This window comes from Cyanistes caeruleus, chromosome 1 (assembly GCF_971803275.1).
Source record: "Cyanistes caeruleus chromosome 1, bCyaCae1.hap1.1, whole genome shotgun sequence".
NCBI classification, from domain to species: domain Eukaryota; kingdom Metazoa; phylum Chordata; class Aves; order Passeriformes; family Paridae; genus Cyanistes; species Cyanistes caeruleus.
Window position 1 is genome coordinate 25099039 of NC_141701.1, and position 19584 is coordinate 25118622.

At 38.6% G+C, this 19584-nt stretch overlaps 1 long non-coding RNA gene across 1 annotated transcript; it reads left to right on the forward strand.

Annotated features, from left to right (window-relative positions):
- Positions 1 to 12433: 12433 nt before the first annotated feature.
- On the forward strand, positions 12434 to 17032 carry LOC147655389 (uncharacterized). The gene is made up of 2 exons (XR_015285011.1): positions 12434 to 12995; positions 14154 to 17032. It is a non-coding gene; the product is annotated as an uncharacterized LOC147655389 (long non-coding RNA).
- The last annotated feature ends 2552 nt before the right edge of the window (positions 17033 to 19584 follow it).

The following is a 19584-nucleotide window of genomic DNA, read 5'->3' on the forward strand; positions in this document are numbered from 1 at the left end:
ATTTTGAATATCTAGTATTGGTTTACTTTTACAAAGTCACTTTATCAGCTTCTGATCTTACTGCTGATATATCTATTCTCTCCTCTGTATTCTCACAACATGGTTTCAACTTCTGGGGCACAGCATCCCATATCATGGGACATGCTCTTGTAAAAACAGCCACCAAAAGGCATGTAATAAGTTATCCTTGATCTTAATGCTTCACTGGCCCCAGTAATTTGTGTTGGTATTAAATTACTGATGGACTCAGGAGGCCATCTCAATGTACCCAACTTCAAAAATCAGTTTTAACATGACCTAATATCTAAGTTACAATGTAGAGTATTTAGCAAGTAACATAAAAAGGAGATGGTCAAATCTACTCTTTGTACATGTATTTCTTTTCACCCACTTTCACCTGCTTCCTTTTATGTGGCTCTGAGTAGTGCCAAGATTCATGGGCAGATACAAACATCAGAAAGGAGTATTTCTTTCTAGGCACACTGCATAAACAGATTTGGCTGTTGTTTATGCAGACTCCTGTATCTGTGGATTGAGTCCTGAGAGGCTGTAGAAGAAAAAGGAATTAGAGGGGAGCTGAAATGCTGCAAACTGTCCATGGTCCTCACACCATCCTTCTGTCCTTGATGGACATCACCCAACATACCAGCAGTACTGGCTGGGGAGAGTGGGGCTGCACCAGGTAAATGCCCCAGGTGGGTTCTCTCCTGAAAAACAGAACAGAAGCCGATAAGAGATGACAAATTGTAGAGGTGGTCTCTGGCAGAAAAATGCTCTAGAGCATTGCATGTTGTGTGGTTAAAATAGGGCATTTCCTTTTCCATACATCTGCTGGAAGGGATAAATCAAGTCCCAGGAATTTGCAGAGGAATGTGCTTCAGTATTAACATGCTCAGAAGTGAATCCTAGATGCAAGGATTCCAAGTCAAGGCTTCTCAGGTTCAAAGGTTTTCATTTATAAATGTGGAACTGACATATATATTGAGTTAAAATTTTGAGTTACAGCAAGGGTCAAAATGGATGATCAAACAGGGACTGAACTGAATATTTTCTTAATTACTGAGAAGTCTGAGCTACACTTATTAAATGTTAATACTGTTTAGCACTTCTTGCCAAAGGCAGAGAAAATCAAGAAGTTAATCTCAGGTATTTCTGACCAGCCAACACTACAACTTATCAGGGACCTGATGAAAACCTCTCCTGAGATTTGCTGTCCAGATTTTGAGTCAAAATGCTTATCCCAACTGAATTTTGAGTGCTGATAAAACTGCTGTCCACCAGCAAAGCAGCCCACACAAGTAGGCAGAGCAGGAACCGGGCAACCTATCGCTAACAGGACACCTAATGACATTTTTTTATTCTGTTGGATCTTTCATTCTCATTGCAGTATGCCTGCCTAAGGGTGGACTCCTCCCTTAGCAAGCACTGCTAGAAATACTGAAAAAAAATCAAAGTCTGCTCTCTTTTTCCCACTACACCAGATTCAGCAGTGCTCCTGCACTTGAATCAATATTATCTGGGAGAAATGAGCAGACCATAGAGAGTGCAATGTTTTTGTAAGGCACATCAGGGGCTATTTGCAAGCTGTTAGATGGCAAGTTAAGGCTAACATTCAATTTTTGTAGTAGCTGAAGAGTGGGATGACTGGAGAATTTTCCATGCCCTTCTATTAAAATGTTTGTCTTTTATTGAATATTTCAATTCTGGAATTTAAGCATCTGCTCCAGTAGTTTCCTGTATGAGGGCCTGTATTTCCAGCTCCTGGTGTTACTTGGTTTCTGGTCAAGTCACTTAACACCCTTAGATTTCACCTTCTCCATCTGTGTAATATAGAAAATTAAACTTATCTGTTTTAAGGTGGTATGGAGAGTAATTAAAAAATGTTTGTCAAGCATTTTGAGATCAAAAATTGTACTATTGTAATATTTAGCAGTTTATTTATTATAATTATATATATTATATAATTATATATAATTATAATATTATAAAATATAGATTATAATTATAATTTTTATGCAATTCTATCACATTACAGAATACAGAGTTGTCAGAGAGATCCTTGCATGTCTCTGACCACCTCCTCTCAGAAACAGGCTGCTGCATGAGGTAGACAGAAACTGGGAAACTTGCATGCAGTTGAAAAACCTGCATGAAAGTTTGGTCTAATATTCATATCAAAGATATTTGATAATATAATTTGTTAATTAAGGGAAATGAAGGGGAAGGCCAACAGCATTTTGTGCCCTATGTGACAGGATGCTGCAGTGAAGGCAGTCCTGCCACTGGTGGGTACCAGAAAGAGCTGGCCTGAGGCTGGGTGTGAGCCACCAGCTTTTGGGAAGGCTGAGCAGGGTGTGTGGTAGGAGGACATCCTGACACCTCCCAGCTGCTTATCAGTCCACTGACCTCAATTACCACCATTCCCCTTCTGTTCCTATTACAAGTCAGCTAGCAGAACCAGCCAGAAAAACAGAGTGATGACTGACTTCCTATTATGTCCCAAATATTGAATATTGTATTGAACTTGCCCTTCCCTAAGAAACATAAATAAAACCTGATTTCATTAGTATTTAAGAATCTGAGGTACCTGATGCAGTAGTTTCCCTTTTATTTTTTCCTTCTCTTAGACAAGAGTTCATTGTCATTCTGAGTGAAGAATCTCAATCTCCAAGGTGGCTTTGGAATAAATTTATGATGCTCTGCTGAGATATGCTTGGTGAGACTGAACAGTCTATAGCAAGCTCCTTACTTGAATCTTTGCCTGGATCTCTGTTTCATCCTTGGGAAAACTAAAAACCTAGATCTAAATGGAAAAAAAGTTGGTTACTTAACGAAATTGAAAAATTAATGTTTACACTTCTTGCAAGAGAAAAACAATTTCTTATTTTTCTATTGGCTGTTCATGTAAAAGCAATTTCCTCAACAAAGAACCACAATTTCTAGGAAGACTTGGTGGCTAGTTTTTTTTAATTATCAGTTTATCAAATGATTTATTTATCAAATTAAAATTTAAATACCCTATTATCAATTAATTCTGTTTTACTGTAAGACAGTAAATAATTTTTTTCCAGTAATTTTCAGTGAACTCTGCCACATCAACATCCTACCTATACAAAAGAACAATTTTTTTCTTTTTTTTAAATTAAAAACTATTAACATTTATTGAGCAAACAAGCATTATTTTTAATTTATATATCTAAGAGTATTGATATATACACTGGACTTAAAGATATATTGTCACACCCATTTAACCTATTGTACAGTGGTTTATAGCTATAAATAATGATTGTTTAATTAAGATACCACTCTAATACAACACTAATGTTATATCTAACATAACTCAAGGTGGTATGAAAAGATGACTTAATAAAATCATCTGAGGAAGGAAAAAGCCATCACAGATATAAGCCTTCAACTTGTGAAGAAATTATTTTTCTTTTCCATGCCTTTTTTTTTAATATTTTTTTCTTTTTGTGTCTTCTGGTTCAGTGGGATAAAATCTTCAAAACAAAGCACCAGGGCATAAAAATGCCATTAACATGAATAAAAATAGCACGGGTAACTCCTTAGTGACAACTGACTTCACAGTGCCAAAATCACACGATTTTATTGACCTAGTTGAATTTCTTCCCCTCAGAATCAGAAACTTACCCAATTTCCTGCAGGAATGTCTGCACAGTTTTAGTTTAGTTTACTCATTAATGTTTCAAGCCTTTCTACCACAAAGGAACAGACACATGAAAGTGAAAATGTACCTTTTTTTCACAGCAGGGAGCCTTCATAATGAAAACTTGGCATGCACACCTGAGGAGAACAGTAAAGCTTATAGAATTTACATATGAGGATTGTAATGTGCCCTTTTTTTTTTTTTCTCCCAACTGCAAAAGAAAGGAGAATAAAAAGAGAATGTGACATTCTGGCACCAAGGTTATCAGCAAGACATGAATTTTATTTCTGTATTAAAGATGCAGAGAAGACATGTAAATATGTAATTTTAAGTGTTCAGGGTGTCTTCTACAAATTTTTCTGTACTGCTCCATGACAACTGCTATTATTATTATTGAATTTTGTTATTATATTTTCTCCATGGTGCTGCATGGAAACAACTCGGTTGAGCTTCAGGATTCGGGGGAAAAAAATAATTTATTTCAGTGGGAGTTGGTTGAAGATTTGAAAGATGTGAGAAATGGATTTGAAAACCTGGATGTCTTCTGTTTAGAGACATATAGTTACAAGCTTGTATGTTTTTCCTGTTTTGTCTGCTTCTTGAATTTGGATTTTCATTTCAATACCTGATGGTTTTGGGGAGATATTTTTATTATTTATCAACAACAAATTAAAATAAAGAAGACTGAAATTAAATAAATTCAGCTATTTGCTTCTAAATAAATGTAACGCCATACTTAGGCAATTAAGGCACCTAAAGATACTCATACATTAGATAAAAAAAAAAATAGGATGATGCTCCTTGAAATACTTGTACAAATTTAGATGGAAAATAACTCTCTGTCACCATCTACCACTATCTGTCATTTCTATCTATTTTTCTGCTTTGCATTTTCTTCACAACTCATCTGCACACCTGTGTGTATTATTTAGCTGCTATATTAAAAGTGAGGGAAAAAACAATAACAAAATCAAAACTTTCTTACAGCTTAGAACCAAAGGTAATTTCTGACCATCACTTAATCCTCACAGGGATATAAAGTCACTTCATCTGTCTCAGCTTCTCCATTTTTATGCTGGGAATAAAGTCATGCTTCCTCTCATAAAATAGTCTTGTTATTGTTTGAAGTTGCTAATTATTGTTCTATAGATAGATAAAGCCAGTTGTCAACAGAAACAGATTTAAAGGTATATTCCTAGCATAAAAACTTCTGTTTCATCACTAAAATATCATTTGTGTTAATGAGCCATGGGGCATTTTTTTTCAGTAATTCATTCTCAGGGTTCTGCTGAACTTTTCTGCTATCTCTGCTGGAAGGAAGGATCCTTTTGTATGTCTGCAGATATTTGACTAGTTCTCAAAATTTATGTTATTTCCTATAATTCTTTCACAACTTTTCTCCTTTTTAATGCTGTATCTCTATATACAATTTTTGCATATTTTCTATGTTGCTTTCCTCCTATCTGAGATTAGTCTCCTACTATCAATCTTGGAAAAAGACAGTCATTGAAATAGAAAAAGAAGCAGAATTTATCCAACAGAGAAGGAGGATAGAGTATATATATAAAAAAATCAAAGTAAGACAAAAGAAGGTGTATAATAAACAAATTACAATATTTTAACTTGCTTTTCAGCAAACACCTTACAGCTTATTCCTTTTGTCTCAGAAATAAATTATAGTATCTCTGATGCTTTTACGTGTCTACAGCTGGGTAATGAGTTTTTGATAAAACAGTGTCTCCTTACTACAAAAGAACTTAAACATTTCACACTGCAACTGCAGGTTAATTCCCATGGGGAGATGAAACCTTTTAAGAAGTGAAGTGGGAATGTCTCTTTTGACTGTTTGAAAAAAAAACCCCAAAAACAACAAAACCCCCCAATAAACAAACAATCCCCCAAAAAACCAAACCCCAAACCTTAAACTTCTAGTTAATTCACATAACTGTAACAAAGCCTAAAATGAAATTACAAAACAAAAATGGGAACAATTCAACACAAAAACTGCTTCAAGGGCACATCTTAATAGCTGATCAGAACTGAATGAAATAAATCTTCACACAAAAGCAGATCTTTTACTGGCAACAGTTTTCAGGAAGGAAAAGGCACAGTCAAGGGAAAAATTTTGCATAAGCAATTGTTTTTGAGGGAAAAGATATATATACACTGATAATGCACATCTTGCATCCTGTCCTTGACCATATGTATCCTCCAGAGGGGCGAGCTCCCTCGTCTCCATCCTGAAATAACCAACTGCAGCACTGACACCTCAAGCAGGTCGATGAGTTGTTATTCCTTGGATGAAGCAGCATTGGGGCACTTGGTGCTCCCAAAGACACTTGTCTTTGGATCATGAGAGGGAGGACATGGTTTCCCTATTGTTATAATTTGAGGCGCACACAGAGAGACCTACAGAGGAGCAGAGGAGCCCAGTTCAGCCCACAGCTTGCTACAGAAGGGTGCCAGTCCCTTCACCAAGAGGTTGTCCACCTAAATGCTGTTTCTGGTCCTCCACACCCAGCAGAGCTGTGGTGTAGTGCGAGATCAGGCTGTGAGGAGGAGGACTGCAGGGGCACAGGCATGTGCTCTGAGGAGCAGGAATGCCCCCAGGATGTGTGCACCAAAATGGGATCAAGTGATACACACTTCTGCAGAGAAAGTTGTGAGGCACTGGAACAGGTTACCCAGAGAAGCTGTGCAAGTTCCATCCCTGGAAGTGTTCAAGGCCATGTTGGATGGGGCTCTGAGCAACCTGATCTGGTGGAAAGTGACCCTGCCTATGGCAGAGGGGTTGAAACTAGATGATGTTTAAAGTCCCTTCCTACCCAAACTGTCCTATGATTCTATGATTCTACAATTCCATGAAAGAAATCCTGTTGTTGTGATACCCCCCCACCCCAGGGAGGGTGGTGAATGTTCTGTTTGGGCAGAAAACCAGATCACTTTCTGGAAGTCACCTTTACACATTAAAGCCATTTACTGTACCTGGTGACACTGCAGCAGAGAATCTACCCCAGAGTGATTCCTCCAGGAGGGATTTACCTGAGATCAAAGCCAAGGTACCTGATGTCTGAGAAAGAGTTGCAGTACTGCTTCAGAGGCACTAAAAGACAGACCCTCAGAGCCATTTAGGAACCTAAATCCTTTGAAATCGGGAAGATCTGAGCATTTCAATAGCTGGGGGAATCTGAACATCGGGACTGGCTTTCAGTCAGCATCATCATATTTTGAATTTATTTAGTACTTCCTCTCTATCTTGTCAGACTTTTGTCTTGCTGAGCAAAACTAAAAGGATCTGTGGTCAGTTTGTAGAAATATACTCTTTTTTTTTCCTTTTTTTTTAAAGAGATTTCCTGGTTTTAAGTGTCCTTTGAAAAAGGAAGTAGGAAAAGGCTGTATTTTCAAATATCTGTTCTCTCTTCCACATTAGAAAACAAAAGGCAAGTTACAGTATTGCCAAGTATCCCTTCAAAACCCTGTAGGAAAATGAAGATATGTCAACATATGCACAAACCTATATTCTTCATATATTACATCATGGATGGCCTTAAATTCATCTGGCTCAAGGTTGTCCTTTGATTGGTATTCAAGTGGAGTGGTAAGTGTGTGCTCTCTAATCCCTGCAACACATGGTAATTTTTTCATTCTCTCTCCGTCTCCACCTGTTCCATGGTCCAGTGGAGGGCTGCAAATCCTATCAGGGGAGTACAGCACTGCTAAGCCTGCTTCCCTGGCTCCAGTCCATCACATGTGCACTCAGGCTGCAGAGCACTGAGCCAGCTGCAGCCCAGCGATCATGTTATCAGATGACGGATGGCTTCATATCAGGTGTTTAAACTGACGAGCTGCCCCATCTGGTAAATGATTTGGGAAGTCTGGCCTTGCTTGATGAATGGGGAAAGTGACAATGCCAATCAGTGTGACCCCTGCAGCTTCCCTGCTGCTGGCCCAACAGCCACAATCAAGTATATCCCACTGGTTTACTTTTTCAATCCTATTGTCACTCTACTGAGACCTACTGTCACTAAATTGCCACTAAATTATATCATTAATCCAAATATTTTCCCTGTAAAAACCTTCACAAAATGCATACCACACCTTCAGCAGTGTTGGAAACCAGATTAAGTTGACAGAAGATGATGCAGTTATAGATGCTGGGCGGGTCTGTTACAGATGACTCTGGTGAGCAGGCCAGTGACACAATTATTGAAGCACTTTTTCTTTCTCCCTTCAAATTCAAAAATCGTGAGGCTGAGCATCAGACAGTGATTCAGAAAATCACATAAAGCATGTGACAAATTCCCTCTAACTTCAGCAAAGCCATACTGATTGCCATCAGCTTGAGACCCAGACCTCAGTATTTTATTAAAATACTCATTACAGAATATATGATTGAACACTAACGCTGTTTAAGATTACTACTGAAGTACCACTTCATAATGTGGTATTTAATGTCTATTAAAATAAAAAATCTTGTCTTTGTTTAAAATATTATTGTTTTATTACTTAAGTATGTGAAACAAATTACATGAACACAGGAGCTTACACTTTAATTCACTGTTAAATTTTCATCCATGTACTGTATGTGTTTGGCTTAGTTGCACAGTGTATTGCAAACTGGCTACTTATCATAATAGAGATCAGATAATTGAAACAGGGCAGGATACACAGGGAGTACAAAAACAACATGTAGGTATTTTAACAACAAGAGAAACACCAGCACCTACCTGAAGTGCTTATCAGCCTGTGCATCTCTACATTTACTGTGGATCACTCCTGATCATTCATTTGTGTACCATAGTGTTCTCTTGTGAATTTGTATGCTCCTGGATGTATAGAGAAACTGTAGAACATGATTTATGTTTTGCTAAGTTGTGCAAGGCAGTTTTATCACTGAATCAGTGGCTAGCATTTCACTTTTATTGGTTATCTTTGCATATATCTGCCTCAGGTAAAATTCTATCATACTCATGACATAAGGGTTCTATTTGAGTTCTATTCAGTTGTTAACGAGAAACTGGAGGAGGCAGAAGGAGATAACTTTCATATGTCACAGAACAGCGACATGCATTGTTCCTTTTAGCATACACACATATTCGGGGGTTTATTGTACTTACCTTAACCATGTAATATGTCATAATCCTATGAGAAGACAGACTTTGCATTAAGAAGATCATTGGGACTTAAAATTCCTACTAAATGAGACAGGTGGCAAGGTTCACTTGTTATGCAGCAATCAGGTGTGGTGGTTCTTGCATCTCTCCTGAGACAAAAGGAGAACTTTTGGTGTTTTGATATCCTTTCTTATTGTACTGTGTCTGTCCTTTTCTTCCTTGTTGCAACACTGCAGTGCACAATGGCAAGCCTAACACTTGCCTCTCCTGGGAGACAAGGGTACAGAGGGAGAACTTCCATGAATTAACAATGGCAATCTCAATATTTACTGGGAAACTATCGACATATTTTCAGAAGGAAGTTAAAAGCCAAATGAGAGGAAAAGAGAATGCTATTTTACCTCATTCCCCTCTCACCCTCCTTTCCTTTTACAACTTCATCAGACTTAAGAGATTTGAACAGCCATAAGACCTGGTCTAGGATTGCTGGGTCCTTTAAACAGGCAGAGATTTCCGTTTTGAGTTTTTGGTACACAAGGAACACAGAAGCCTCTGTGAAATTATTTTTTGTAAACAAAGGCTACGTAAGAGTAAAAATAATATATAGTTGTTTTTAAACTGATTTGTATGCACAACACAAAAGTATAAATGACTTCAGCAAGATTTATTGATTCGTGTCAAGGCATCATTACTTTTCAAAGTGTGAAAAATGATCATATATTTATGACCTGCCGACTGAAGCTGTTTTGTGAATTAGCAAAAGCTCTGGAGAGGAGCAGCCTAATTGCATTATCATAGAATCAGAGATGGTTGTCAATTTTCCCCCATTTAGCTTTTCTCCTTTAGTTTGTTAAAATGAAGGTGCCATACGTTGGTTGAATTCACTAATACCCTGATGAATGAGGTATTTTCCCAATAGGCTCACTACGAGTATAAACAGTGAATTAGGGATGATAGGTCATCAATCATATCTCCTTCAAACAGATCTTTGCCCCGAGATTATTTGTTATATATTAAGAGCACTTACAAAGTTATCATAGAAAACACTCTGATGAAAAGACACTAAGTTGACCTTAATTCCCACTTACGGGGTTTGTAAGGCAGTGTGCTTTGTTCAGATTGATATCCCTCTGTGATGGCATACTAACATCTAGTTTTTATTTCCTCGATTACCAGTCTTTGTTTCTTTTACCTTTTGAAATATGTATAATTTTCGTAGTATTCCCTTTTCATGTATCTATACTCTGTGGCTGAAATTCAATATCTGCTTCTAATTTTAAGTGAATGTTTTCATGGATTTGAGGGTGTTTCTGGATTTCAAGAGCTACGCTGGTTACCATTTTTATAGGAAACTGCTCCTCTTTGGAAAGGTATTTAATCATCATCGGGGTAGTGTCTATGCACACACTGTACTGTAAGCAAGCGTTTCATCTCCATTGATGAGCGCCAGCCCCCGGTGGAAGTTAAGCATATGTTTAAGCAGCGTCCTGGCTGGAGGCACTTTCCTGGATGATATCCTTAATTTAAACCAAAAAAAGGTCAAAGGCAATCTATAATTCAGAGTACCTTTCACCTCCTGCAATGTGACTGTGGCTGGCTCCAGCTGTGATGCTGAGTCAGTGGGGGAGGCAAAGCAGGAATTCATCTGTAATTGCGGTCCTGCCACTGGGGCTGCATCACGTGCGGCCCCATAACAAGCTGTGCTAATAATGTGCTAACAGATGCGGGAGGGCTTCTACTCCTACTCCCAGCAAATCTATGACTTATCATGCTTATTAAGCTGGAGGTAAATTCGCCCTTCAAAAATGCACATCCAACACCCACTGAAATCAGCAGGAGCGCAGTGCAGCAGGGCTGGTGTCAGCGTTGGCTCAGCCTGTTCCTTTCCCTGGCTGATTGTGGAACTCCCCCGTCACGTCCCTTTGGTTTCCAGCCAGGAAGGTGGGACACTGGGCAAGCGTGGAGGAGCACAGTGTTAAGTGATGTTTCCTTCCCCACGCTCCAGGCGCTCCCAGCATACACAAAGTGCTGCTTTTCGGGAGGTGCTGGGCCAAAGGCTGTGCTAGGTGTTCCACAGTCCTCAGCAGACTAGCCTTCCTGAGAATTTGTTTGGATCCCCATCCCCTAAAACGAAATGTATCAGGCACAGCAGCATGACAGTGAGGGCACAGCAGGTAGACTAGAGCAATTATAACAATCTGAGTGCTGGATTTGTAGGGTATTTACATCCAAAGGCTGGGAGCTTTACACAGTCACTGTCTTTACCATGGAGCAGTGCAGCCAGTAGCTCCAACAGTGAGCTGTCTATACTCTGGAAACTGGGCCAGAAGGGAAAGAATCCTCCATTTACCTCCTTGATGTGCAGTTACTCATGTTAATAGAAAAGTTTAAAGCTCTGACACTTACTTAAGAGCTGAAATTGTATTTCAAATTATTTTTTTCCCCATGACAGGCTTTCAAACATGGCTGTAGCCTGCACACTTACACTTAGAGAGTCTTATCTGGAACTGTACGGCCTATTTATATTGCCTTATTTAATTCCCTGTGCACAGACTCGGGCTGGAATATTTTCAGAACTTAAGTACAAGAGAGTCACTTACAAGTTAGTTACATTTAAGTGCATTTATAAAAATCTTTTTACTTGAATATTAGGAACACAACTTCCACTGCTCTTCCTAATTGCAACACCATGGGCATCTTTCTGAGAAGTCCCAAGGACGCTGTGAAGACCATCAAATTATAGACATGCATTTGGAATCCTATTAATATTTGTATAATAAAACCTTCATTCATACACGTTAAAGAAACCCAAAGGAATGCTGTGCAGTTCTGACTCACCTCAATGCTTATGGATAATTTTCCCCATTAGACAGCAGCTTCAACACATGAACCTGTGACTACCAAAATGATAAATGTTGTGGAGAAAAAAAAAAAAACAAACCACAAAACTGATTCCTGGACTGAAGCAAAAATTCCAGGGAAGGCAAGATATTTGCGAGATTTTAAAGGAAAATTGTCTGAAGACAGGTGGGCTCTTGTATAAAGTCGATTTTCTGTAGACAAATTGTATCACAGAACACGTGTGTGACTCCGTGATCGTGGGGGTTCTTTTTGGAAACAAATTCTTAAGAGACACTGGTACATTCTTATTTCCACCGCTGGCCCCACAAGCATTGCAGGGCTGGGACTGTGAACGGGGTTCAGATTTGCTATTCAGCAGCTGGAAGTCATTGTTGTTATTCAGCAGGCTAAAGGATGAGTCAAGGAGATATGATAAGGTCTAGAAGATTGGGACAAACAAGCTGGGGGAGGAGGTGGCACAGTGCTGGCTGCCCCTTTCGGCTGTACCTTGTGTCGGCTCTTAACAGCCTTAAACACTCACGGTGAGACTTTAAAGACAGACAACAGCCTTAAGAAAGGGAAGAATTGTAGGTCTTTCCTGAGGTTAGTATTTCCTTTGAGAAAAAGCAGGGAGATTGAGGAGAATGGGGAAGGTGTTACTGTAATAGCAACATAAACTAAAGTGGGCGATTTCTAATTGAACAACGGGTGGTCCTGTTTTTATCAGTTTATGGTACCGCCTGTTTTTGTCTCCATGAGCACTCTTCTTTTGTCATTCAGCTATATAATCACCACCTTTTGTAAGATAATCACAGGTAATTAACTTTGTAACTGTTCTTGTCCTGTAGACTAGTAATTGCCGGGCTCTGAATCACAGATCTAGGAGGCTTCTCAGAAAAAGGAAGATATGATCTAGCTGTAATTTCAAGTTTTTGACAACTGATTGAGGGCCAATTGTTTTACACTTGGTGATGTATTTACGGCAATTCTCGCTTTGATAGTGGGTCTGACAGGTTAGACTGCAAATGAACCACACTTCTAAAAATGCATTGCTCAGAGTAGTGAGGTCTGTGCAAGCTTTCCAGGCAGAACATTTAAATTCTTCTACTATCTTGGTCTTCATAACTTTGATTTACTCTTAGGCGTACTGCACTGTGGGTCAAGTGGAACAATTCAGGTCTGAATAAAGAAAATAACAATTGCTTTATCAGTTTAGAACAAAACTACAGCCCAATCAGCTCCTGAGAGTAAGCTAAGCACCAGCAGCTGCTTGAAGAAGTGAAAAAAAAAGCCATGGCAAATGCAGTGATATCCTCTTAGGCTATGTTCCTGGCCTCCAAATATCTGTATCTCAAGGGCATTTTGAGATGCAGGTATAGTACTTTAATGAAATACTTTATGATCAGTTTTTAATGCATCAGACATGGATGAATGTGATGTTTTCATATTCATTCTCTGATCTGGAATTCTACAGTTTGAACATAAATTGTATGCAAGACCATGTTCATTTGTTTGCTTTTAACTTGCTGATTAATGTGATGCCTGCATTACTGTCCCTCACAATATATTCTATCTGAATCAAGGGAATATTTGAAACCAGTGCTAGAAATCAAGGAAAATAGAACAGTAACAGGCTGTGTTTATAAACTGCTGTAGTTATCAAGATATAAGTTCTTTGTTCACAAATATAAAAAAAAAATAAAATTGTTAGCAACATGGCAGAGGAAATATGGCATATTAAAGCATTTTATATTCAATAACTGTAGCTTAGTACAGATTAATAAAGGTTTCTCTAAGTATCTGTCATTCTTATTCAAACTTTTTATTATTACATGCAGGAGTAATTTTTGTCAGAGTCCATAATGCTGAAGGTAGCAATCAGGAATACCTATATATTATGTTAGAAATTATCACTTTGTTTAAGTTCAGTTTTACTTGAGTTTAATTGAATATTGGCAGAAATTGATAAGGTATATGGCTAGTCTTCATCATGTGGAATCTGGTCTGCATGTCTTAAGAGAAATAATATAGTCTGGTTCAACTACAAGTTGCTGAACTATATCTGCAGCAATTATTTAGTGAAGTTCTGGTAAATGTGGCATGCAAAAAACTGGATTAGATTATCATGATGGTCTTTTCTGGCCTTAAAATAAATGGGATCTATAATATAAAACAGTCTTCATTCGGTTAATCATTATCAGCTAAATTTTGCCATTCTACACATGGTGAGAGTCACGTATTTCAGGGTTATCACTCACCATTCTGTGCACTGGGAAAGATTCAGACCCATGTTGACGAATGCAGTGCAAAAGGGGTTTGAATAATGACAGAACATGCTATTTGAAACTACTTACATAGTATATTAAATATATGAAGTATCAAGGTTAAAAAGGCCTCTCTCCCCTCTTTGGCTCCATAAAGCTCAAAACACTCTTGCATGGGGCACAACAGGTCCAGGAGGGCAGGAATGGAAAACCTCTGCCCCCTCCCCATGTAGCAGTGCCCACAGCATCTTTCTCCATCCTCCACAGAGACAGCACAGTGGCAACCAGTGGAAGAATTAAAATCACACAGACATTGCTTATGTGCCTCCTAATCCCAACGCTGTTCAGACTATGATTAAATGTCCCAAGACAGAATTCAACACCTGGCTGAAAAGTTTTGCACCTGGCTTCAGTGCTTGATTCTCATATGAAGAGGAGCTGAGGGAACACACCTTGGACTTCTTCCAACGCTGCCTTTCAGAGTACTCGTGTGTGCAAACAGAAACAAGAGGTCAGCAACCGAAGAAAGCATCATTGCCATAGCAGACACTGGCAGGTGGGGTGATCCTGTCTGCGTCTCTCAGTGGAGCTGTCACTTTGTCACTGCTGACTTTGGAGGCAATGTTAATGGCTGAAGGCTTTTGTGTCCCTGCTGGACCCATTTCCCTGTCCCACAGTGGGCTACCCTGGCTGTTGTGCTAAGACAATATTTTTGAGAAGAAGGCAGACCTAGAAATTTGCAACTGGAAATTATTTCTCTTAAAACACCCCATATTTAGGATGGAGGCACTTTTTAACACAGATCAATACACTGATCTCCACCAATCAACTGCTGAGAAAGGAGTGCACATTTCAGCCGGAGAGAGAGCAAACAACTGGAACGGGAGGGGTGAGGGGAAACCTTGCAAGCTTGTCCTCAAAGAAGCATCCCTGATCCTGTGGTTCTGCTATGCTTCAGGATAAACAAGTCATCTGTATAGCAGAACATTGTCACAGGATCAGGATTTCCTATTTCAAAAGTAACCATCAGCTTAGCCCCATATTTATTTTAAGTACCTCAGCTTTGCCCTGGTGTTCATGTAGCAGCAGCAGCAGTTAATTTTCCTGTGACAATGTTCTATTCTGCTGACATTATCTCTTAAATATAAGACTATTCTATTAAGGTGGATGAATTGAATTTCATTTCCTCTTACTTCAAATAATGGCATTCTATTCACATCACTTTCAGTACATCATGGCAGAGTATGGACTTTTGTTAGAGGCTGGTACCTGCTAATGCCGTTACAGCAAGGGTAGAGATTTCCATTATAAATCCTCTTTTACGGTGTTTTAAATCAGCTAGAAAAGTTCCCTCCAAGATGAAACCTGGCACCAGGAAAAAAAAAAATAAATTGAAGTTAAGAATGATTTGGCTTGGTTGTTCTAAATATCTTTCAATTTTATAAATAAATGGAAAGTTTATTAGTTCAAGATATGTTTAAAATTTCTATGAATCAGCATCTCTTCAGCTCAAGGATATAGTTTGACATTAGTTCATAATGTATTCTAATTGCTTTTTTGTATTATGAAAAATAACAAGTCCTTAAATTTTGGAGAGTGTGTCTTCTACATGCCAAATAACTACTTTACATAAGGGTTTTGCTGCACACATTCTAAATATGTTTTTATCCCAAAGAAATGTTAAAAATAACATATTCATAAATCTGCCTTAATTCATGCTTTCATGGTAAACTTTTAACACTTATGAAACAGCTGTTACAGTCAATATGTTTTTTGTGTTCTAACAACTCCCTGTTTAAGAGTCTTGATGTAACCTGATTCAGAAAAGCACATCAAGCAGAACAAGGAGCAAACAAGACAACACAGCAAAGCAGTCTGTTCTCCTGGGCAAAGTGGCTGCACTGGATGACCACAGAGTCTGGAGAACACGGCAGCTGTTGGCTCTCTCATCTCTGGCTCTCCTGTCATCTGCATGTCCCCTTCAGGCTTTTATCTCTGAAGCATATGCATTCTTTAAAACACAATTTGCTGCATCACCCCTAGAAGAATCCATTTGTAAGGAAGCTGTGTCACAAAACAAGAAAGAAAATTTTGGGTGCAGCAAATTCTCTCCAATTCTAATACTAGCAAAAGATACACCATTTTACCTGCAGGCACAGTGCAGAGAATATAGGCATGCTTTTAACTTTAACAGCTCTGTTTTTCAGAAAAACACTTTTGTTTTTCTGATACTTCAGGACTTTCTGAATTATGTGTGCACTCATTATTTATTGAATATTTGATCAGTAGAAATGCCCACCTACTCTGCTCTTATTTTCACAAACCCTTTCATTAAACACACAGCTTTCCCAGGACCTCAGAAGGCATGGAATTAAAGTCCAAACAAACACTCCTTGAATGCACCCACATGTTACATCACTAAAACTCACACAAGAAGCATTAATAGGTGCATGGATTATAACAATTTCACATCATTTTAACATGCTGCAATAATGAGAAAAAACATTAAAACACATAGGACTCAGAGATTTCATCGACTTCCAGCCTGAAGGCTGGCAAATGCCTTACTCCAAGTTTCTAAGTGGTAACTGACTTGAGCAGGCATCTTCTTTCAGGCTAGCAAATTCAGCTTAAAAGTCAGTCTTTATCCACCAGTCCTCTAAGTGTATGTTGCATTATTTTACAGATATTTCAGGGGTTTGGTGTCCCATTGAGGTGACCAGGAAAATCATCTCTAAGGAAAACACATCTTCCACAAGAGTTGAGTGAAGAGCAATACACATATGGACCAGGGGTAAAAAGTTTTAATTTCTTACTGCAGAAAATATCCGGTAAATTAAAAGTGATGCACTTTAGAGCATTTCCTGTCAATATGGTTGGTCTCTCCAAGCAGTCATTATCCTGGCTTTCAAATACTGGGAAGAAGGAATTCTTTCCATTTATATGTTCACAAATGTGGTGTGAAGATCAAAATGAGACATAGATAACTCATGAATTGTCACAGAACATTTTAGGAAACCAAATAATGAAATGTTATCCAAAGCCTTCTGCATGGTTTCCAGTCCTTTGGCTCAGCATTGGCTTGGTGAATCCTTTACACCAGCATCACAAACTGTTCTACCTTCACTGAACTCCTCCCCTACACACTGAGCTATGAGAAATACCAAGCTCTCAGAGAGCTGCAGCAATGTGAATAGTTTCCTTGTGAGACATTTGATGCTACAGGAACCTATTAGAAAAGAACACTTCAGCACTCAATACTTCTGTCACCAGAGGTACAATGCCAGCCACATCAATCCTCCCCACTGGCTGATGTGCAAGTGTAAGCTGCCTCAAAACAATTTCTGTGTGTGATTTTTGACATTAGCCTCCAGGTTTCAAGATCATGCCTGACTTCTGCAATCCCTTCCATCACTTTTTGATATCCTTGCAGAAGCCTCTTTTTGCTAATCACCAGAAGAGTAACAGACTAGTCTACATGGCTACACAATACCTGAAGGGAATGAAAGTAGGAGAGAAAAACAACAATAATTTAATTTGATTCTAATATACAGGATCTATAATTGGAATTCAGAGAATATCCAGTAAAATATCTCCACGCTAAGCAGCTGTCATATGGCGGGGGTGGCCATAGCGATGTGGTGAGTGTACTACTACCAGAGTAGTTCAGCATAGCATTCTACATATTTAAGAAATATCAGAAAATCACACAGAAAATTGAGCTGCAGCCATACCCAAGTGTCTTAATGACCAGAAGAGGGGTCACTGCACACATGGATAAGAGATACCTAGATGCAATTCCAATTGCTAAGTAATTACATGAAAAATTATTGCCTCTTTAGGCAAAAAAGCTTGTCTACATAGGAAAGCAGACTGGAAGAGGTGTCACAATAGGGTCACACTGCAGACCAACTCATAGAATGTTCCTGTGTTTGTAGAAATTTTCTGACCTGAGAATGAGCACAAATGTCCCCAGGGCAGGTTTTAGGAGAGTGAGCAGTGTGAGCTAAAATGCTTGAGAGCTGTTGCAGAGGAGAAGGAGCATGGCTATGCCTATTGGGACAATCAAGAGAATAGAAAAGAACATGAACCACCCATGGTGATACTGCAGTTCGTCCAAGAAGGACCAAAATCAAAATCAAAGGTGTCATCCATGCAACACTATGAAAGACATGGTAGCCTTTAGTCCCTTTTCCAGGAAGGCAAATGATGTAACAAGTAACAGGTGAATATATCTATCTATCTATCTATCTATCTATCTATCTATCTATCTATCTATCTATCTATATCTATATCTATATCTATATCTATATCTACATCTACCTATCTATCTATCTATCTACCTATCTATAATATGACTGACTTCAAGGACAGTGTGTACCATCTTGATTTGAAAGGGTGTGGAAAGGCAACAATATCTTGATCTAAGAAAATGTGCTAGTGAAAGCACTGGAGTTAGTAGAAGAACACATGCTGCTGGTAAAATAAGATGTTCATGGGCATGGGGGTCAGATGTGCTGACACTTCTGAGGTAAGTTGGTTGTGAAATTGCTGCATTAAAATTTTAGAAGAAGATGTGTAAAGTTAAAAAAAGATAAATCCATCTTCACTTTCCTAGCTTGAGCAGTTTAAGAGATGCTCAGCTGTGACTAGAGAGGAAAGGATGCCAACTTTCCAGCGTGTGTGTGCACATTTCTTTTGCTCATAATTAATAGCCCCTGTGCTTGCTAAGTTTTTGGAAAGCAGCTCGCAGCCTACCTAGGTAATGCCTTCTGACAACGTTTTGAAGATCAGTTATGTCATATGGCTGCCTTTTAGAAAAAAAATTGTAATGCATAGCAGTGCCATATGGCATCTCTGAAGAATCAGCCGGATTGGACAGACATTCATTGGATAAAGTCCCACAGCACTTGGAAAAGAATGTAGTCCTGTTGCCAAAATGTGGCCTTTGTTAATCTCCTAACTATTATTGTGCAGAAACCAATTCATCTGTATTAATTATAAACAAATTTTAATTACTTCAGTAAAAGCTCATTATACAAATATCTAATGCCAAACAAGCTGCCTTAACCCTTTGTAAGACTCCAAAGAAATCTTTAGATGTTTGATGGTGGGTGTTCTGTGAAAAGCTGAAATTTCAGCAAGAGTGCGGAGTACAACTGTGTAACATTACGTTTTCCTCTCTTCATATTTCATATTGTATGTGCATTTTACAGACTCTATCAAAATAGTGTCCATGGTTATAAAAGGCCATTTACGACTAAAATCTGAGAGCACATAACTGAACCTGACATTTTCTATTGTTTAAGATTTCAAAGTAAAATATAGTCCATTTTAAAATTGCAGTGACTCTCAATGGCATGAATAATGTGACAAACTGTGACCTGTTCATAGTAAAGCATTCAGCACTGTCCAAGCTCACTTGCAGTTTTTCTGTCTGGCTTGTAGCTCTACCATCATCCAATCCACATGAGATGCAGGGGAATGGTATTTGGGGGTAGCTCAGGCTACCACTGTTGGTTGTGTATTCTGCACCCATGAAAAAGTTTTGAGTCTGTTTCCCCTCACAGGAATTTGTGTTTCACAGTAAAGTTAAGCAAGACATTGCAATTGGTTATACTCACCAAGTCTTTGTGTAAAATTTTCATTTGTTTTTCATGCATACACATTTGTCCTCTTTAGCTTGGATCCTTCCATT